Here is a 23,943-nt window from a genome sequence, read left to right as displayed (position 1 = left end):
TTTCTGTAGGACAATAACCTCAAACACAAGGCCAAATGTGACTTGCTCCTGGAAACTAGGCATATGTTGCTTGTCAGTACTTCACAGGAGAGGCATTTGAATGTAAACATTTATTTTTTTATCAAAATGCGTTTTTTTGCAGAAATGTCTTGTGAACCTGTGAACCTTCATGTGCCTTAATTACAAACTTGTATGCCATCTGTAAATATGAAGAAAAAAATAATATTATGAGCCTAGTTGGTTTAGCCATGGAAAAAGTCAGTAACCTTCCCGCTAGCCATGATTGGCTGAAAACAAACTCGGCAAAAAAAGAAACGTCCCTTTTTCAGGACCCTGTCTTTCAAGAAAATATCCAAATAACTTCACAGATCTTCATTGTAAAGGGTTTAAACACTGTTTCCCATGCTTGTTCAATGAACCATAAACAATTAACGAACATGCACCTGTGGAACGGTCGTTAAGACACAGTTAAGTTATGAAAAATTAGGACACTAAAAAGGCCTTTCTACTGACTCTGAAAAACACCAAAAGAAAGATGCTCAGGGTCCCTGCTCATCTGCGTGAACGTGCCTTGGGTATGCTGCAAGGAGGCATGAGGACTGCAGATGTGGCCAGGGTAATAAATTGCAATGTCTGTGCTGTGAGACGCCTAAAAACAACACTACAGGGAGACAGGACGGAAAGCTGATAGTCCTCGCAGTGGCAGACCACGTGTAAGAACACCTGCACAGGATCGGTACATCCGAACATCATACCTGCTGGACAGGTACAGGATGGCAACAACAACTGCCCCAGTTACACAAGGAATGCACAATCCCTCATCAGTGCTCAGACTGTCCGCAATAGGCTGAGAGAAGCTGGACTGAGGGCTCGTGGGCTTGTTGTAAGGCAGGTCCTCACCAGGCAGGACAGGAAAAAAGTGCTTTACACTGACGAGTCGCGGTTTTGTCTCACCAGGGGTGATGGTTGGATTCGCGTTTATCTTCGAAGGAATGAGCATTACACCGAGGCCTGTACTCTGGAGCGGGATCGATTTGGAGGTGGAGGGTCCGTCATGGTCTGGGGCGGTGTGTCACAGCATCATCGGACTGAGCTTGTTGTCATTGCAGGCAATCTCAACGCAGTGCGTTACAGGGAAGACATCCTCCTCCCTCATGTGGTACCTTTCCTGCAGGCTCATGCTGGGATGACCCTCCTGCATGACAAAGGCCACCAGCCATACTGCTCGTTCTGTGCGGGATTTCCTGCAAGACAGGAATGTCAGTGTTCTGCCATGGCCAGCGAAGAGCCCGGATCTCAATCCCATTGAGCACGTCTGGGACGTGTTGGATCGGAGGTTGAGGGCTAGGGCCAGGGCCATTCCCCCCATAAATGTCTGGGAACTTGCAGACGCCTTGGTGGAAGAGTGGGGTAACATCTCACAGCAAGAACGGGCAAATCTGGTGCAAGACATGAGGAGGAGATGCACTGCAGTACTTGATGCAGCTGGTGGCCACACCAGATACTGACTGTTACTTTGATTTTGGCCTCCCATTTGTTCAGGGACACATTATTCCATTTTTGTTAGGCACATGTCTGTGGAACTTGTTCTGTTTATGTCTCAGTTGTTGAATCTTGTTATGTTCATACAAATATTTACACATGTTAAGTTTTCTGAAAATAAATGCAGTTGACAGTGAGAGGACATTTCTTTTTATGTTGAGTTTGATTAACAACCAATTTGACAGAGTTTGAATAATTTAGAAAATAATAATTGGCACAATCCAGCTGTGGAAAGATCTTAGAGACTTACACAGAAAGACTCACAGTTTTAATCGCTGCCAAAGGTGATTCAAACATGTATTGACTCAGGGGGTTGAATACATCTAATGAAGATATATTAGTGTTTTTCATATATATATATATATATATATATATTTATATACACTGCTCAAAAAAATAAAGGGAACACTTAAACAACACAATGTAACTCCAAGTCAATCACACTTCTGTGAAATCAAACTGTCCACTTAGGAAGCAACACTGATTGACAATAAATTGCACATGCTGTTGTGCAAATGGAATAGACAACAGGTGAAAATTATAGGCAATTAGCAAGACACCCCCAATAAAGGAGTGGTTCTGCCGGTGGTGACCACTTCTCAGCTCCTATGCTTCCTGGCAGATGTTTTGGTCACTTTTGAATGCTGGCGGTGCTTTCACTCCAGTGGTAGCATGAGACGGAGTCTACAACCCACACAAGTGGCTCAGGTAGTACAGCTCATCCAGGATGGGACATCAATGCGAGCTGTGGCAAGAAGGTTTGCTGTGTCTGTCAGTGTAGTGTCCAGAGCATGGAGGCGCTACCAGGAGACAGGCCAGTACATCAGGAGACATGGAGGAGGCCGTAGGAGGGCAACAACCCAGCAGCAGGACCGCTACCTCCGCCTTTGTGCAAGGAGGAGCAGGAGGAGCACTGCCAGAGCCCTGCAAAATGACCTCCAGCAGGCCACAAATGTGCATGTGTCTGCTCAAACGGTCAGAAACAGACTCCATTAGGGTGGTATGAGGGCCCGACGTCCACAGGTGGGGGTTGTGCTTACAGCCCAACACCGTGCAGGACATTTGGCATTTGCCAGAGAACACCAAGATTGGCAAATTCGCCACTGGCGCCCTGTGCTCTTCACAGATGAAAGCAGGTTCACACTGAGCACATGTGACAGACGTGACAGAGTCTGGAGACGCCATGGAGAACGTTCTGCTGCCTGAAACATCAAATCAAATCAAATCTATCGTACATCCTCCAGCATGACCGGTTTGGCGGTGGGTCAGTCATAGTGTGGGGTGGCATTTCTTTGGGGGGCCGCACAGCCCTCCATGTGCTCGCCAGAGCTAGCCTGACTGCCATTAGGTACCGAGATGAGATCCTCAGACACCTTGTGAGACCATATGCTGGTGCGGTTGGCCCTGGGTTCCCTCTAATGCAAGGCAATGCTAGACCTCATGTGGCTCGAGTGTGTCAGCAGTTCCTGCAAGAGGAAGGCATTGATGCTATGGACTGGCCCGCCCGTTCCCCAGACCTGAATCCAATTGAGCACATCTGGGACATCATGTCTCGCTCTATCCACCAACGCCACGTTGCACCACAGACTGTCCAGGAGTTGGCGGATGCTTTAGTCCAGGTCTGGGAGGAGATCCCTCAGGAGACCATCAGCCACCTCATCAGGAGCATGCCCAGGCATTGTAGGGAGGTCATACAGAAGGTGAAGGCCACACACACTACTGAGCCTCATTTTGACATTGCATCAAATTTGGATCAGCCTGTAGTGTGGTTTTCCACTTTAATTTTGAGTGTGACTCCAAATCCAGACCTCCATGGGTTGATAAATTTGATCTCCATTGATAATTTTTGTGTGATTTTGTTGTCAGCACATTCAACTATGTAAAGAAAAAAGTATTTAATAAGAATATTTCATTCATTCTGATCTAGGATGTGTTATTTTAGTGTTCCCTTTATTTTTTTGAGCAGAGTATTTTTTTTTTTTACAAATGTTAGAATTTTCTTCCACTTTGACATTACAGAGTATTTTGTTTAGACCGGTGACAGAAAATGGACATTTTAATCACACTTTGTAACACAACATCAAAAGTAAATGTGTGTGAATACTTTCTGAAGGCATTGTAAACCTGAAATTTCAATCAGTTTTTGACAAAAATGTATGATTAAAAAACATGGGTGGCATGACTAAATGGTATTTTGCTCAAATTCAACACAGAACAATGCAAAAGAAGCAATATGTCAAATTCACATCCAAAGTTTATATTGAGGTGTCAACAAGCGGGAATTCAATTTGAAATAAACTAAAACAATTGGATGTTCAAATCTGTTTTATAATCTGGATTGAAATATGGATTACTTATAGGAAGCTGTTATCTATCATATAGCCCACAATTTTTGTGCTTTCTGTCACAAGAAATTAGTCCACATATGACTTGGTGACGACGGCATGATGCCAACACACATCTGTAGTTGATTAATCATATCATCAGAGGCTTACAGCCGGGCCCAGTCATGTGTAGCACAGCAGTAGTACAACACTGCAAATACCATTCCAGAGGAAAATAACTAACTAGCTAATTAATTAAGACAAATACTATCAAGGATACATCATTTGACATCTGCCTTTCCATCCACATGCAAATATTTCAAACCTGGTGCATCTGATCAACTGTTCATCTGTGAAACGCAGATATAAAAAAATCATTCATTAAATAGACTCTTCTGTCCATAGGACGAGCTGGCCAAAAGCTATAGGGTTAAACTTTTACTGCAGTGGGCTAAATTAGGGTCAAACAGAGTGATTATTTGTTGTCTTAAAAATCTACATTGAAACAAAAGTATACACCTCACACACATGGTTATGGGCTTTAAAAAAATAGGACATCTGTACCATGTCAGATATAGAGTTGTAATGAATTACATTTTGACTTTGCGTTCAAGTATTACACTTTATATACATCACAGAAAACTTAAATGTAACAAAACTGTTTGACATAGAAACCCTGGATTCTCATCGTAATTAAAAAAAACGTTATTAATTATGAAATTATGAAAAACACTAATAACATTCAACCCATGAGGCCAAAGACGGCGTTTTTGGTCATTGACTACAGAAAAAAATTGACCAATGTAATGGTGGGATGAATAGACCACTGCACATTTAATGGTGTGTCCCATAGGTAGCCTACAGTATCCAGTATTTTTTGAGAGAGCAGTGAGGTGTGTCAGAGGCGACTGGAGCTTAGGAAAAAGTGAGGGAGAGCAGGCAGATCTCCAATGCTGTTAGTTCTAGTGGAAAATGCAAGGACATAGATCTTAAGCTTTAGCTGCATTTAAGTATAGACAGGCATGTATCCAATGCAATTAGTTTAGGGGGAAATGAATTGCACACGTCTTAAGCTTAAACACGACTCCAACACCATCATTAAGTTTGCTGACAACACAACAGTGGTAGGCCTGATCACCAACAACGATGAGACAGCCTATAAGGAGAAGGTCAGAGACCTGGCCGTGCGGTGCCAGGACAACAACCTCTCCATCGATGTGAGCAAGACAAAGGAGCTGATTGTGGACTAGAGGAAAGGGAGTGCTGAAACAGGCCCCCACATCATAAACAAACTATCATGCTCTAAACACACCAAGACAGTTGTGAAGAGGGCACAACAACACCTTTTCTCCCTCAGGAGACTGGAAAGATGGCCACTCAAAAAGTTCTACAGCTTCACCATCGAGAGCATTCTGACACTCCCTGGTATGGCAACTGCTCAGCATCTGACCATAAGGAGCTATAGAGGGTAGCGTGTATGGCCCAGTACATCACTAGGGCCAAGCTTTTTGATTTTTTTATTTCACCTTTATTTAATAACCAGGTCGGCCAGTTGAGAACAAGTTCTCATTTACAACTGCGACCTGGACAAGATAAAGCAAAGCAGTGCGACGAAAACAATAACACAGAGGTATACATGGGATAAACAAACATACAGTCAATAACACAATAGAAAAATCTGTATACAGTGTGTGCAAATGAAGTAAGGAGGTAAGGCAATAAATAGTCCAATAGTGGCGAAGTAATTACAATTTAGCAATTTACACTGGAGTGATATATGTGCAGATGAGGATGTGCAAGTACAAATAATGGTGTACAAAAGAGCAGAAAAACAAAAACAAATATGGGGATGAGGTAGGTAGTTGGTTAGATGGGAAATTTACAGATAGGCTGTGTACAGCTGAAGCGACAGGTAAGTTGCTCTGACAGCTAACACTTTAAGTTAGTGAGGGCGATATAAGTCTCCAACTTCAGTGATTTTTGCAATTCGTTCCAGTCATTGCCAGCAGAGAACTGGAAGGAAAGGCGGCCAAAGGAGTTGTTGGCTTTGGGGATGACCAGTGAAATATACCTGCTGGAGCGCATGCTAAGGATGGACATTGCTATGGTTACCAGTGAGCTGAGATAAGGCGGAGCCTTACCGAGCAAAGACCGATGACCTGGAGCCAGTGGGTTTGGCGACAAATATGTAGCGAGGACCAGCCAACGAGAGCATAAAGGTCGCAGTGGTGGGTAGTATATGGGGATTTGGTAACAAAACGGATGGCACTGTGATAGACTGCATCCAATTTGCTGAGTAGAGTGTTGGAGGCTATTTTGTAAATTACATCGCCGAAGTCAAGGATCGGTAGGGTAGTCAGTTTTACGAGAGTATGTTTGGCAGCATGAGTGAAGGATGCTTTGTTGCGAAATAGGAGGACGATTCTATATTTAACTTTGGATTGGAGATGCTTAATTTGAGTCTGGAAGGAGAGTTTACAGTCTAGCCAGAAACCTAGGCATTTTGTTGTCAACATATTCTAAGTCAGAACCGTCCAGAGTAGTGATGCTAGTCGGGCGGGTTGGTGCGGGCAGCAATTGGTTGAAGAGCATGCATTTAGTTTTACTAGCATTTAAGAGCAGTTGGAGGCCATGGAAGGAGAGTTGTATGGAGTTGAAGCTCGTTTGGAGGTTTGTTCACAGTGTCCAAAGAAGGGCCAAATGTATACAAAATGGTGTCATCTGCGAAGAGGTGAATCAAAGAATCACCTGCAGCAAGAGCGACATCATTGATATATACAGAGAAAAGAGTCGGCCTGAGAATTGAACCCTGTGGCACCCCCATAGAGACTGCCAGAGGTCCGGACAACAGGCCCTCCGATTTGACACACTGAACTCTATCTGAGAAGAGGGGAATGACCACAACTGCTTTCCAATCTATAGGAATCTCAGACGATACGAAAGGGAGGTTGAACTGACTAGTAATAGGGGTTGCAACAATGGCAAGAGATCATTTTAGGAAGAGAGGGTCCAGATTGTCTAGCCCAGCTGATTTGTAGGCATCCCAATTTTGCAGTTCTTGGGCCAGTTGCTGTGGGGGGTGCAAAGCTGTTGGCCGGGGTTGGGGTAGCCAGGTGGAAAGCATGGCCAGCCGTAGAGAAATGCTTCTTGATATTCTTGATTATCGTGGATTCATCAGTGGTAACAGTGTTTCCTAGTCTCAGTGCAGTGGGCAGCTGGGAGGAGGTGCTCTTATTCTCCATGGACTTTACAGTCTCCCAAAACCTTTTGGAATTAGTGCAAAAGGATGCAAATATCTGTTTGAAAAAGCTAGCCTTTGCTTTACTAACTGACTGTGTGTATTGGTTCCTGACTTCACTGAAAAGTTGCGTATCGCGGGGACTATTCGATGCTAGTGCAGTATGCCACAGGGTGTTTTTGTGCAGGTCAAGGGCAGTCAAGTCTGTAGTGAACCAAGGGCTATATCTGTTCTTAGTTCTCCATTTTTTGAAAGGGGCATGCTTATTTAAGATGGTGAGGAAAGCACTTTTAAAGAACATCCAGGCATCCTCTACTGATGGGATGAGGTCAATATCCTTCCAGGATACCCGGGTCAGGTCGATTAGAAAGGCCTGCTCGCTGAAGTATTTTAGGGAGCGTTTGACAGCGTTTGACAGCGTTTGACTGTCTCAGCCTCCAGTATTTATGCTGCAGTAGATTATGTGTCAGGGGGCTGGGGTCAGTTTGTTATATCTGGAGTACTTCTCCTGTCCTATTCGGTGTCCTGTGTGAATCTAAGTGTGCGTTCTCTAATTCTCTCCTTCTCTCTTTCTTTCTCTCTCTCGGAGGACCTGAGCCCTAGGACCATGCCCCAGGACTACCTGACATGATGACTCCTTGCTGTCCCCAGTCCACCTGGCCATGCTGCTGTTCCAGTTTCAACTGACATGAGCCCTAGGACCATGCCCCAGGACTACCTGACATGATGACTCCTTGCTGTCCCCAGTCCACCTGGCCATGCTGCTGCTCCAGTTTCAACTTCCACCTGACTGTGCTGCTGCTCCAGTTTCAACTGTTCTGCCTTATTATTATTCGACCATGCTGGTCATTTATGAACATTTGAACATATTGGCCATGTTCTGTTATAATCTCCACCCGGCACAGCCAGAAGAGGACTGGCCACCCCACATAGCCTGGTTCCTCTCTAGGTTTCTTCCTAGGTTTTGGCCTTTCTAGGGAGTTTTTCCTAGCCACCGTGCTTCTACACCTGCATTGCTTGCTGTTTGGGGTTTTAGGCTGGGTTTCTGTACAGCACTTTGAGATATCAGCTGATGTACGAAGGGCTATATAAATCAATTTGATTTGATTTGATTAGGGGTGGTTGTTTGACCGGGGACCCATCACGCATGCAGGCAATGAGGCAGTGATTGCTGAGATCCTGGTTGAAAACAGCAGAGGTGTATTTAGAGGGCAAGTTGGTCAGGATGATATCTATGAGGGTGCCCATGTTTACGGATTTTGGTTTGTACCTGGTAGGTTACTTGATAATTTGTTTGAGATTGAGGGCATCTATCTTAGATTGTACGATGGCCGGGGTGTTAAGCCTATCCCAGTTTAGGTCACCTAGAGGTACAAACTCTGACGATAGATGGGGGGGCAATCAATTCAAATATGGGGTCCAGGGCACAGCTGCAAGCTGAGGGGGGTCTGTAACAAGCTTCAACAGTGAGGAATTTATTTCTGGAGAGATGGGATCTTTAAAATTAGAAGCTAGAAATGTTTGGGCATAGACCAGGATAGTATGACAGAAGTCTGCAGGCTATCTCTACAGTAGATTGCAATTCCGCCTCCTTTGGTAGTTCTGTCTTGATGGAAAATGTTGTAATTGGGGATGGAAATTTCAGAATTTTTGGTGGCCTTCCTAAGCCAGGATTTAGACACAGCTGGGATATCAGCGTTGGCGGAGTGTGCTAAAGCAGTGAATAAAGCAAATTTAGGGAGGAGGCTGCAGTTGCAGAAGTCAACAAATGTGCCTGGGGACACACAGGGCCTGGGTTGACCTCTACATCACCAGAGGTAGGATGAGGGTATGACTAAAGGCTATGAGAACTGGTCGTCTCATGCTTTGGGAACAGAAAATTAAAGGAGCAGATTTCTGGGCGTGCTAGGATAGATTCAGGGCATAGTGTACAGACAAGGGCATGGTAGGGTGCGAGTACAGTGGCGGTAAACCTAGGCATTGAGTGACGATGAGAGAGGTTGCATCTCTGGAGGTGCCAGATATGCTAGGTGCGGTCTCCACATGTGTGGGGGGCGGGACAAGGGGGCTATCTGAGGCATGTTGAGCAGGACTAGGGGTTCCGCAGTAAAATAAAACAATGAGAGCTGCCCTAAACAACAGTATACAAGGAATATTGACATTAGAGAGAGGCATTAAGCAATCACAGGTGTTGATTGGGAGAGATAAGACAACAAAGGGTGAGACAATAGCTGGTAAACAGCTAAGACAACAACAACAGGTAAATTACAATGAATGGGCAGAGAGGGTCAGTTAGCTACACACAGGGCCTGAGTTCGAGGCTACGGCCGACAGAACAAAATGAAGTACCGTGTTAATGAACAGTCCAGCAGGCATCAGCTGTGTAGCCGAGTGATTATAGGGTCCAATGAGCAGCAATAGATGAAACAGGGAGCCGTTCGGTAGTCGATTACTACGCTAGGCGAGCGGGAGACATTGCGTTCAAGAAGCTAGCGGGCCGGGGATAGCAGATGGATCTACACCAACATCCACGACGCAGAGGCCAGCAGACCAGTCATGATGGATCGGCGGGGCTCAGTGTCGACAAAGGGTCCAGGCCAATTGGCAAGAGAGCTATTGTAGTTAGTGTACTTTGTTTGCTAGCCGGGTGATGGGCCTAGCTCGAGACAAGCATGAGGCTAACTGGTGCATGCTTCTGGACAAGGGCGTTAGCCACAATAGCCACTCAGTAGCAGCTAGCTAGCTGCGAAGATCCGGTGTAATGGTCCAGAGCTTGCGGCAGGAATCCGGTGATGTAGTGGGAAAAAAGTAGTCCGATATGCTCAGGGCTGATATCACGCTGTACTATCCGGGCTAAATTGGCCGGTGTCCGAGCTAAAGGTAAAGACTGCTAGCAGTGGCTAACAATGACTAAATAGCTAGTAGCTAATTAGCTGGCTAGCTTATGATGGCTAGCTTCTGATGGAGGTTCCAGTTATAAGGTCTAAAAAATAGCAGATCCGTACTACATTGGGTGAGGCAGGTTGCAGGAAGGTATAATTAATTCGAAAATGGAAAAAAGACATTGAAATTTAATGAAATGTATACAAAAAAATGAAAAAGACTGAATATTTACATGGGACAAAAAAAAGTCTTACTGCTGCGCCATCTTGGAAAAGAGCTTCCTGCCATCGTGGACCTAGTAAATAGGCGATGTCAGAGGAAAGCCCCAAAAATTGTAAGAGACTCCACTCACCTATGTCATAGACTGTTTTCTCTGCTATCACACGGCAAGCGGTACCAGAGCGCCAGGTCCTAGGACCAAACGGCTCCTTAACAGCTTCTACCTCCAAGCTATAACTGCTGAACAATTAATCAAATTAATCAAATAGTCACCGGACTATTTACATTGATAGGGTAACCCTTTCATATGGAGATACAGTACACAGTGTAAATGATCAAATGAGTTAGAGTCAGGTCCATCATTTTTTTCACCTTTGATAAAGATGAGTAAAAAAAAGACTAAAATAAATAAAACAAATACTGAGCTAGGTTGTTTTGGATGCTCAAAATCAATGTGGAACTTATATTATTTTATAGTAATACAATCGCTCAGCAAGAGAGATTTTGTAATAAAAAAACACAATTATTGGCCCCCCTGTGTTCAATACTCTAGCTCCCTTTGCGAGGATAATGATGACACAGCATTTTTCTAAAATGTTTTCTGAGATTGGAGAACAAATTGGTAGGGATCTTAGTAACCATTTCTTTATTGATTCTGATTAGTGCTTGGGGATTACCGTCTTGTTGGAAGATTCACTTGATGTTGCGGCCAAGTGTCAGCCTCCTGGAAGAGGCAACCATGCTTTTGGTTAAAATGTCCTGGTACTGGTACCGGTACAAGATGGCGGCAACAGAGAGGGCTCCTTCGCTTCTAGTCCTTAGAAAACTTTGCAGTATTTTTTTAAATGAATTATTTCTTACATTGTTAGCTCAGAAAATCTTAAGTGTTTTACATACAGCCGGGAATAACTATTGGATATCAGAACGACGTCAACTTACCATCACTGCGACCAGGAATACGACTTTCCCGAAGTGAAACCTTGTCCGAACCACCCAGGGTATTTGAACTGATTCCAGAGGCTGACGCAAAACAACGTCGCCAGAGAAGAGGTAGACGGAGCGATCTTCTGGTCAGACTTCGGAGGCGTGCACATCAGCTACGATGTCTGAGTATATTACTTGCTAATGTCCAGTCTCTAGATAACAAGGTAGAGGAAATTAGGGCAAGGGTTGCTTTCCAGAAAGATATCAGGGATTGTAACATACTCTGTTTCAACCAAAACATGGCTCTCTCGGGATATGCTGTCGGAGTTGTTACAGCCACTTGGATTCTTTGTGATGTCGCTCCGAAAAATTATTTGTGATGTCGCTCCGCCCTTCTTCTCCAGGAAGAAGAAGGGTGGGGGTGTATATTTCATGATTAACTTCTTATGGTGTAATTGTAACAACATACAGGAACTCAAGTCCTTTTGTTCACCTGACCTAGAATTCCTCACAATCAAATGCCGGGTATATCCCCCTTTAAGCTGATACCACGATGGCCCTCAAGGAACTTCATTGGACTTTATGCAAACTGGAAACCATACAGTATATCCTGAGGCTGCATTTATTGTGGGCTGGGGATTTTAACAAAGCAAATTTGTGTATATGGCTACCTAAATTCAGCAAATTGACTGTAGCACTCGCGCTGGTAAAACACTGGATCACTGCTACTCTAACTTCTGCGATGCATACAAGGCTCTCCCCCGCCCTCCTTTCGGCAAATCTGACCACGACTCCATTTTTCTCCTCCCTTCCTATAGGGAAAAACTAAAACAGGATGTACCCGTGCTAAGGACTATTCAACGCTGGTCTGACCAATCGCCATGCTTCAAGATTGTTTTGATCACGCGGACTGGGTCATGTTCTGGATAGCGTCAGAGAATATTATTGACGTATTCGCTGATTCGGTGAGTGAGTTTATAAGGAAGTGTATTGGAGATGTTGTACCTACTGTGACTATTATAACTTACCTTAACCAGAAACCGTGGCTAGATGACAGCATTCGCACAAAACTGAAAGCGCGAACCACCGCATTTAACCATGGAAAGGTGACTGGGAATATGGCCGAATAAAAACAGTGTAGTTATTTCCTCCGCAAGGCAATCAAACAAGTGAAATGTCAGTATAGAGACAAGTGGAGTTGCAATTCAACGGCTCGAACACGAGACGTATGAGGCAGGGTCTACAGACAATCAGGGACTACAAAAGGAAAAATAACCACGTCACAGACACCGACGTCTTGCTTTCAGACAAACTAAACACTTTCTTTGCCCGCTTTGAGGATAATACAGTGCCACCGACATGGCCCACTACCAAGGACTGTGGGCTCTCCTTCTCTGTGTTAACGTGTTAACCCTCGCAAGGCTGCTGGCCTAGACGGCATCCCTAGCCGCGTCCTCAGAGCATGCGCAGACCAGCTGGCTGGTGGGTTTACGGACATATTCAATCTCTCCTCATCCCAGTCTGCTGTCCCCACATGCTTCAAGATGGAAACCATTGATCCTGTACCCATGAAGGCCAAGGTAACTGAACTAAATGACTATCGGCCCGTAGCACTCACTTCTGTGATCATGAAGTGCTTTGAGAGACTAGTCAAGGATCATTTCACCTCCACCTTACCTGCCACCCTAGACCCACTTCAATTTGCTTACCACTCCAATAGGTCCACAGACGATGCAGTCGCCATCACACTGCACACTGCCCTAACCCATCTGGACAAGAGGAATACCTACATAAGAATGCTGTTCATTGACTATAGCTCAGCAATCAACACCATAGTACCCTTCAAGCTCATCATTAAGCTTGAGGCTCTGGGTCATCCCCTTCCCTGTGCAATTGGGTCCTGGACTTCCTGACAGGCCACCCCTAGTGGTGAAGGTAGCAAAACACCTCCACTTAGCTGATCCTCAACACTTGGGCCATACAAGGGTGCATGCTCAGCCCCCCTCCTGTACTCCCTGTTCACCCATGACTGTGTGGCAATGCACGCCTCCAACTCAATCATCAAGTTTGCAGACGACACAACAGTAGTAGGTTTGATTACCAACAATGATGAGACAGCCAATAGGGAGGAGGTGAGGGCAATCAGAGTGTGGTGTCTGGAAAACAACCTCTCTCACTCAAGGTCAACAAAACAAAGGAGGGATTGTGGACTTCAGGAAACAGCAGAGAGAGCACCCCCCTATCCATATCGAAGGGACAGGAGTGGAGAAGGTGGAAAGCTTCAAGTTCCTCAGCGTACGCATCACAGACAAACTGAAATGTTCCACCCACACAGACAGTGTGGTGAAGAACGTGTAACAGCGCCTCTCCAACCTCAGGAGGCTGAAGAAAAACCTGCAGAAACTTTTACAGATGCACAATTGAGAGCATCCTGTTGGGCTGTATCACCGCCTGGTATGGCAACTGCACCGCCCACAACAGCAAGGCTCTCCAGAGTGTGGTGCGGTCTGCACAACACATCACCGGGGGCAAACTACCTGCCCTCCAGGACACCTACTACACCCGATATCACAGGAAGGCCAAAAAGATCATCAAGGACAACAACCACCCGAGCCACTGCCTGTTCATCCCGCTACCATCCAGAAGGCGAGGTCAGTACAGGTGCATCAAAGCTAGGACCGAGAGACTGAAAAACAGCTTCTATCTCAGGATCCCCTTTTTAAATTTTCACCTAAAATGACATATCCAAATCTAACTGCCTGTAGCTCAGGCCCTGAAGCAAGGATATGCATATTCTTGGTACCATTTGAAAGGATACACTTTGAAGTTGTGGAGATGTGAAAGGAATGTAGGAGAATATAACACAATAGATCTGGTAAAAGATAATACAAAGAAAAAAACAACTGCTCCGTCATATTTTTTTGTACCATCATCTTTGAATTGTAGAGAAAGGCCACACTGTATTATTCCAGCCCAGGTGCAATTTAGATTTTGGCTACTAGATGGCAGCAGTGTATGTGCAAAGTTTTAGACTGATCCAATGAACCATTGAATTTCTGTTAAAAACATTTTGTCAAGACTGCCCAAATGTGCCTAATTTGTTTCTTTACAACTTTTCATGTTCAAAATGGTGCACTCTCCTCAAACAGTAGCATGGCATTCTTTCACTGTAATAGCTGCTGTAAATTGGACAGCGCAGTTAAATTAACACGATTTTAAGCTTTCTGCCAATATCAGATATATCTATGTCCTGGAAATGTTCTTGTTACTTACATCCTCATGCTAATCGAATTGGCCTACATTAGCTCAACCGTCCCATGGAAGGGACACCGATCCCCTTTTTAAACAGTTATCACTAACACAGAGAGGCTGCTGCCTAGATACAGACTTGAAATAATTGGCCACTTTGATCACTAGTTACTCTAATAATGCCACTTTAATAATGTTTGTATATCTTGCATTATTCACCTCACATGTATCTACTGTATTTTAGACCTTTTATTGCATCTTGCCTATGGCCGTCTGCCATCGCTCATCCATGTATTTATATGTATATATTGGTATTCCATTCCTTTACTTAGATCTGTGTGTACTAGTGTGGAATTGTGGAATTGTTAGATTGCATATTAGATATTGCTGCACTGTCAGAACTAGAAGCACAAGCATTTCACTACATTCGCAATAACATCTGCTAACGATGTGTATGTGACCAATAAAATTTTATTTGATTGACTTGGTAAAGTTTAGGATGCCATTGACCTTAACAAGGACCCAAGGACTAATTGATGCAAAGTAGCCTCATAACATCAAAGTTCCACTGCCATATTTAACTGTAGGTATGAGCTATGTAATTTTCTGCATATCCTTCTGTTTTTTAACGCTAAACCCACTGCTGGTGTGTGTGGCCAAAGAACTCTATTTTCATGTCATCTGAGCAGAGCATCGGTTCAAATTCAAGTGCCAATGCCGTTTATCAAACTCCTGGGCACACCAAGTTTTTCAATGTGGATGATTGGGTAATATTTGGTTAAGACGTTGATCAGCGTGCTTTCAACCATCTAAAATCATAATCACAATTCCAATGTCATATTTTTGGTTCAGTCGTCACCCAAATGTATATCACTGCGTTTTCAACCATTTATAGCGCATTCTGAAAGTATTCAGACCCTTTGACTTTTTCCAGATTTTGTTACTTTACAGCCTTATTCTAAAATTGATGAAATAGTTTTTTCCCCTTCATCAATCTATACACAATACCCCATAATGACAAAGCAAAAACTGATTTTTTGACATTTTTGCAAACATTAAAAATAAAAATGTATTTAGACCCTTTACTCAGTACTTTGTTGAAACAACTTTCTTGAAGCAACTGTCCCTGCCGCTGATAAAACCAGAGCTTGAAACTCGAGGCCTATTGTATTGTCTATTTTTAGTTTAATTCTGGGTTGAATTGAAACAATAGCTGTTGATGACTTTGCAAATACTAAATAGGCCTAAATAGTCTTATTGATGCTATATGAGGGTTAGAGTATGGTGACATTTCATTTGCTCTGTTAAACCTACCCTTTAGAATGACTTCGATAGCAACAGTGAATCTGTTGTTTTTAAGTGGAGCTCTCTCAGCAATTGCTCACACGATAGCGCATTGGTAATAGTCAGTGACATTGCTAAGCAGGGCTAGCTTGGTTAAAACTCTGGATTGGAGAACAACAGGATAGCTGTAGATAGATCAATTATCCTGTAGGAGGTGGATATAACGTTGAAGATCTGACGTTGTTGTAAAGGTACAAATTCAACATATTTTATAGAAGGTTTATCTATGTTGAAATGTGATTTTCACGATGACATGTTCCTGTGGTTGAAATTTCACCCTCAAAAACATCAGTTGGTGTTGACTTATTTCAAATCCAAAGTATTTTACACGTAGATTCCACTTGACAATATGTTGCCAAATGACGTTGAAACAACGTTGAGTCAACCAGTTTGTGAGCTCCTTGGCCACGCACACCCGTGTTAGGTTTGGAGTTGAAAAACAGAAGCATAGTGGATGGGACAATAAAAATATATATTCATTAAACGAGTATTCTGCTGTTAATGTCGAACCATGATATTAGCGATTGGAATGTTTCACCATATTCAAACATTGGTGTACTGCAAAACATTACCATACTGTTACATTTACATTTGAGTTTTTTCATTTACAGCTATTGTGTTACATATACACTATTCATACATTTCACATGCATGTTACTTCTATACACATTATTACATGACAGAAAATACAGTTTTATTTACACATTACATGTTAAATGGTACTCAGACATATCCGGTATACATACAGGGGACTCTGTATCATTGGCTTTTCTAGCAGAACAGGACACTTCTATCCAGTGAACAGGCTTGTTAGAATAAAACACGGTCTTTGTCACATTCATTAAGCTGATAAGCCATTGGCAAAAAGACAGAACATGGTGTTCCAGGGGGGAGATGTACTTAGGCCAGATCGCGGAGCTCCCCAAAGCAATTATGACAAGACATTAGCGCTCCCGCTTTGTTATGTGGCCCGCAGCCTCATTGAGTTCAATTACAGATCCCTTTAGGCCACCCGCTACTGTGTGTGTACATATAACACGGTCATATACCACCGTCCAATCTAGACTGGATTCCTAGATTCATCCTTCAGTGTCAACATATCCTCCAGCTCTCTCCCCGAGCCATTATAATGACCCACGGTGGTAGCGCACTGTTTACTAGAACACATCACAGACAAATGCTGCATTGTTCTTTCTAATAAGGAAGACTGAGGAAATACTGTGCCTGCGCTGAGCTTTGTTTTCACTCTTTTTTGCTCACAAATTTAAATATGCCTTTGAGGTAAAAACATAAGTTATTCTTAGGTGGAAGGGTTTGTTTGTCTCTCTCCCACCTGGCACATGGTATAGTATTGTACAGTGTGAATGTATTGAAATCTCCCCTGTGGATTTGGTAAACACATTTCTGGGTGTTGAGGAAGGGAGGGTTAAAGGGAAAAGGTGTGTGCCTTATTCTTATCTCTATGTCTTAGTGGCTCTCAAAGAAAGAAGACCTAAAGCACACTGAGGAGTGAAGAGTCAAAATAGTATTTTTCCTGTCAGACACAGGACTCTTGGAGATTTGAGTTTGATTTACGTCCAGTATTCATTCAGTGACGTGCTTTTTAAAATGATCATTCAGTGACATGCCCCAGAAGAGTATCAGGCACATTGATGCAATTTTACTGATGATACAATTGTTGGTTAAGTTTACGTTGTTACTTTGTATTGATATTTCTCTATTTAAGACCATGTAATCAGAATTGCCATGTACATAGGGGCACAGGGGCTTCTGCCCCCTCACATTTGTCCTCTTTTTAATTTCATTATATATATTTTTGTATATTATTATTTTTTATGTTTTTGTGGCTAGTAATACTACTTGTCACCTAGCAATTTTATGAAGTTAGCCTAGATAGGTTCCCAACCTCCTAACAGCTACCAAGAAGTAATTTCAAGCTATCAATCATGTTAGAGTAGTTAGCTTGTATAACTATCTTAGCTGGCATGCCTGCTGGCAAGGTTAGTAGACTTTAGAAAAGCAAGAAATAACTAAAGCCCCATTTATACCTGGTTCTAACTTGCGTCCTTTGCCCTGATCTTGTCCACATTCTGATTGTGCCCACATTTTCAGACAGGTGCAGACAATTAAAAGACATGTCAGTGCATGTCAGAGCAATAACCAAGCCATGAGGTTGAAAAAAATTGTCCGTAGACCTCCGAGACAGGATTGTGTGGAGGCACAGATCTGGGAAAGTGTACCAAACAATGCCTGTAGCATCGAAGGTCTCCAAGAACATCATTATTTTTTCTTGGGCCTCTATAACTATATCTATTGTTTTTTGTTGTTGTGTTATTTGGATTCATCCCCTCTACCACACGGAACCCCACTAATCCTATCGACGGAAACGCACGAGGTGGCTAATAACAGACCTCCATCCTATGCTAGCTTGCTACCGATGGCCCGGCTAGCTGTCTAAATCGCCGTGACCCCAACCAACCTCTCTACTCACTGGACCCTTTTGATCACTTGACTAAGCATGCCTCTCCTTAATGTCAATATGCCTTGTCCATTGCTGTTCTGGTCAGGGTTTATTGGCTTATTTCACTGTAGAGCCTCTAGTCCTGCTCACTATACCTTATCCAACCTATTAGTTCCACCACCCACACATGCGATGACATCTCTTGGTTTCAATGATGTTTCTAGAGACAATATCTCTCTCTTCATCACTCAATACCTAGGTTTACCTCCACTGTATTCACATCCTACCATATCTTTGTCTGTACATTATACCTTGAAGCCATTTTATCGCCCCCAGAAACCTCATTTTACTCTATGTTCCAGACGTTCTAGACGACCAATTCTTATTGCTTTTAGCCGTACCCTTATCCTACTCCTCCTCTGTTCCTCTGGCGATGTAGAGGTGAATCCAGGCCCTGCAGTGCCTAGCTCCACTCCTATTCCCCAGGTGCTCTCTTTTGATGACTTCTGTAACCGTAATAGCCTTGGTTTCATGCATGTTAACATTAGAAGCCTCCTCCCTAAGTGTGTTCTATTCACTGCTTTAGTACACTCTGCCAACCCGGATGTTCTAGCTGTGGCTGAATCCTGGCTTAGGAAGACCACCAAAAATTCTGAAATTTTCATCCCAAACAACAACATTTTCAGACAAGATAGAACTTCCAAAGGGGGCGGTGTTGCAATCTACTGCAAAGATAGCCTGCAGAGTTCTGTCCTACTATCCAGGTCTGTACCCAAACAATTTTAACTTCTACTTTTAAAAATCCACCTCTCTAAAAACAAGTCTCTCACCGTTGCCACCTGCTATAGACCACCCTCTGCCCCCAGCTGTGCTCTGGACACCATATGTGAACTGATTGCCCCCCATCTATCTTCAGAGCTAGTGCTGCTAGGCGACCTAAACTGGAACATGCTTAACACCCCAGCCATCCTACAATCTAAGCTTGATGCCCTCAATCTCACACAAATTATCAATGAACCTACCAGGTACCGCCCCAAAGCCTTAAACATGGGCACCCTCATAGATATGATCCTAACCAACTTGCCCTCTAAATACACCTCTGCTGTCTTCAACCAAGATCTCAGCGATCACTGTCTCATTGCCTGCATCCGTAATCGGTCAGCGGTCAAACGACCTCCACTCATCACTGTCAAATGCTCCCTGAAACACTTCAGCGAGCAGGCCTTTCTAATCGACCTGGCCGGGGTATCCTGGAAGGATATTGATCTCATTCCGTCAGTAGAGGATGCCTGGATATTTTTTTTAAATGCCTTCCTAACCATCTTAAAAAAGCATGCCCCATTCAAGAAATTTAGAACCAGGAACAGATATAGCCCTTGGTTCTCCCCAGACCTGACTGCCCTTAACCAACACAAAAACATCCTATGGCGTTCTGCATTAGCATCGAACAGCCCCCGTGATAAGCAGCTATTCCGGGAAGCTAGAAACCATTATACACAGGCAGTTAGAAAAGCCAAGGCTAGCTTTTTCAAGCAGAAATTTGCTTCCTGCAACACTAACTCAAAAAAGTTCTGGGACACTGTAAAGTCCATGGAGAATAACAACACCTCCTCCCAGCTGCCCACTGCATTGAATTTAGGAAACACTGTCACCACTGATAAATCCACCATAATTGAGAATTTCAATAAGCATTTTTCTACGGCTGGCCATGCTTTCCACCTGGCTACTCCTACCCCGGTCAACAGCACTGCACCCCCCACAGCAATTCGCCCAAGCCTTCCCCATTTCTCCTTCTCCCAAATCCAGTCAGCTGATGTTCTGAAAGAGCTGCAAAATCTGGACCCCTACAAATCAGCCGGGCTAGACAATCTGGACCCTTTCTTTCTAAAATGATCTGCCGAAATTGTTGCCACCCTTATTACTAGCCTGTTCAACCTCTCTTCCGTGTTGTCTGAGATTCCCAAAGATTGGAAAGCAGCTGCGGTCATCCCCCTCTTCAAACTGCTACAGACCTATATCTATCCTACCATGCCTTTCTAAGGTCTTCGAAAGCCAAGTCAACAAACAGATTACCGACCATTTCGAATCTCACCATACCTTCTCTGCTATGCAATCTGGTTTCAGAGCTGGTCATGGGTGCACCTCAGCCACGCTCAAGGTCCTAAACGATATCTTAACCGCCATCGATAAGAAACATTACTGTGCAGCCGTATTCATTGATCTGGCCAAGGCTTTCGACTCTGTCAATCACCGCATCCTCATCGGCAGACTCGACAGCCTTGGTTTCTCAAATGATTGCCACGCCTGGTTCACCAACTACTTCTCTGATAGAGTTCAGTGTGTCAAATCGGAGGGTCTGGTGTCCGGACCTCTGGCAGTCTCTATGGGGGTACCACAGGGTTCAATTCTTGGACCGACTCTCTTCTCTGTCTACATCAATGATGTCGCTCTTGCTGCTGGTGAGTCTCTGATCCACCTCTAAGCAGATCACACCATTCTGTATACTTCTGGCCCTTCTTTGGACACTGTGTTAACAACCCTCCAGGCAAGCTTCAATGCCGTACAACTCTCCTTCCGTGGCCTCCAATTGCTCTTAAATACGAGTAAAACTAAATGCATGCTCTTCAACCGATCGCTACCTGCACCTGCCCGCCTGTCCAACATCACTACTCTGGACGGCTCTGACTTAGAATACATGGACAACTACAAATACTTAGGTGTCTGGTTAGACTGTAAACTCTACTTCCAGACCCATTTCAAACATCTCCAATCCAAAGTTAAATCTAGAATTGGCTTCCTATTTCGCAACAAAGCATCCTTCACTCATGCTGCCAAACATACCCTTGTAAAACTGACCATCCTACCAATCCTAGACTTCGGCGATGTCATTTACAAAATAGCCTCCAATACTCTACTCAACAAATTGGATGCAGTCTATCACAGTGCAATCCGTTTTGTCACCAAAGCCCCATATACTACCCACCATTGCGACCTGTATGCTCTCGTTAGCTGGCCCTCGCTTCATACTCGTCGCCTATCCCACTGGCTCCATGTCATCTACAAGACCCTGCTAGGTAAAGTCCCCCCTTATCTCAGCTCGCTGGTCACCATAGCATCTCCCACCCGTAGCACACGCTCCAGCAGGTATATCTCTCTAGTCACCCCCAAAACCAATTCTTTCTTTGGCCGCCTCTCCTTCAAGTTCTCTGCTGCCAATGACTGGAACGAACTACAAAAATCTCTGAAACTGGAAACACTTATCTCCCTCACTAGCTTTAAGCACCAACTGTCAGAGCAGCTCACAGATTACTGCACCTGTACATAGCCCACATATAATTTAGCCAAAACAACTACCTCTTTCCCTACTGTATTTATTTTATTTATGTATTTATTTTGTGCTCCTTTGCACCCCATTATTTTTATTTCTACTTTGCACATTCTTCCACTGCAAATCTACCATTCCAGTGTTTTACTTGCTATATTGTATTTACTTTGCCACCATGGCCTTTTTTTGCCTTTACCTCCCTTATCTCACCTCATTTGCTCACATCTTATATGGACTTGTTTATACTGTATTATTGACTGTATGTTTGTTTTACTCCATGTGTAACTCGGTGTCGTTGTATGTGTCGAACTGCTTTGCTTTATCTTGGCCGGGTCGCAATTGTAAATGAGAACTTGTTCTCAACTTGCCTACCTGGTTAAATAAAGGTGAAATAAATTTTTAAAAATAAAAAATTCTTAAATGGAAGAAGTTTGGAACCACCAAGACTCTTCCCTGCGAAACTGAGCAATCGGGGGAGAAGGGCCTTATTAAGGGAGGTGACCAAGAACCCAATGGTCACTCTGACAGAGCTCTAGAGTTCCTCTGTGGAGATGGAAGAACCTTCCAGAAGGACAACCATCTCTGCAGCACTCCACCAATCAGGCATTTATGGTGGAGTGGGCAGACGGAAGTTTGCCAAAAGAGTCCGAAAGAATCTCAGACAATGAGAAACAAGACTCTCTGGTCTGATGAAACCAAGCTTGAGCTCTATGGCCTGAATGGCAACTGTCACGTCTGGAGGAAACATGGCACCATCCCTACGGTGAAGAATGGTGGTGGCAGCATCATGCTGTGGGGATGTTTTTCAGCGGCAGGGACTAGGAGACTAGTCAGGATCGAGGCAAAGATGAACGAAGCAAAGTACAGAGATCCTTGATGACCTCAGACTGGGGTGAAGGTTAATCTTCCAACAGGACAACGACCCTAAGCACAAAGCCAAGGCAACGCAGGAATGGCTTCGTGACAAGTCTCTCAATATCCTTGAGTGGCCCAGCCAGAGCTCAGACTTGAACCCGATCTAACATCTCTGGATAGACCTGGAAATAGGTGTGCAGCAACGATCCCCATCCGACCTGACATAGCTTGAGAGGATCTGCAGAGAAGAATGGGAAAAGTTCCCCAAATACAGGTGTGCCTAGCTTATAGCGTCATACCCAAGAAGACTTGAGGCTGTAATCGCTGCCAAAGTTGCTTCAACAAAGTACTGAGTAATCGCAGCCAAAGGTGCTTCAACAAAGTACTAAGTAAAGGGTCTGAATACTTATGTTAATCATTTTTATGTCTAGTAAATGTGCAAGAATGTTGGAACCTGTTTTTACTTTGTCATTTTGGGGTGTTGTGTGTAGATTGATAGGGGCGGCAGCGCAGCCTAGTGGTTGGAGCGTTGGACTAGTAACTGAAAGGTTACAAGTTCAAATCCCCAAGGTACAAATCTGTCATTCTGCCCCTGAACAAGGCAGTTAACCCACTGTTCCTAGGCAGTCAATGAAAATAAGATTTTTTTATTAACTGACTTGCATAGTTAAATAAAGGTTAAAAAAAATTGATGAGGGGGGAAAAATTATTTAAGCAATTTTAGAATATGGCTGTAATGTAACAAAATGTGGAAAAAGTTAATGCACTGTGTATATGATTGGTTTACATGTGTGGGGCTTTAGCTGAGATTGTTCTTAAGAGTCAAGTATATTTGTCCAGGCCTCAATTTTTATCGCTGTTGAAAATTCTAATGTTATGAGCATTAGAGCCATAAAAAAAAATGTTTTTCAGCATTGCTGCCTGCCGGCACCAATCTTCTCTAATTGGTTGAGGGGTCCAAGGGAATAATAGATTGAAAGCATTGAATAGATTGAAAGCATTGAATATTTAAATTCATGCACTTCCAAATTAATTTGGTAACTTTGCCCCAGAAGCATTTCACTGCAAGGCACCACCTCATCATATGAAGGAATGTGCCTACCTGATTTAGGGGACACAGTGAACGGTGGGGAACAGTTTGTGTCAATTTCATTGTAAAACATTTCCTTGTTACAGTCTGTGAACAAACTTAAAATGTACAAGTTTATGGTTCAGAATACAGGATGCCAAGGTCATATCTTTCCATATTCTGTTCCAGTTAAAGCGTAGTTCATATTCAATTGGATCTGTGGACTATACTTTTTTAATAGTTAGCTCAGAATATGAGCTTTTCCAAAAGTTGTTTATATATTATAGAGATCAGTCTTTTCGGGAACCCAGATAATTTATTTAAAAATCTCCATCATTGGATGTTTCATAGCTGACCTAAGTTGTAAATATAGAAAAAAGGAGTTGCCTGGTAATGTGTATGGAATGTCTTGGAATGTTCTCCAACCATTACTGTCCATGATATCGGCAAGGGAACGGATTCCACATTTGGACCATTGGGGGGATACAAAAGGCCGCCCTCCAGATTGTA

This window comes from Oncorhynchus tshawytscha, linkage group LG30 (genome assembly GCF_018296145.1).
Source record: "Oncorhynchus tshawytscha isolate Ot180627B linkage group LG30, Otsh_v2.0, whole genome shotgun sequence".
Taxonomy (NCBI): Eukaryota; Metazoa; Chordata; class Actinopteri; order Salmoniformes; family Salmonidae; genus Oncorhynchus; species Oncorhynchus tshawytscha.
Note: the sequence above shows the minus strand (reverse complement) of the source record.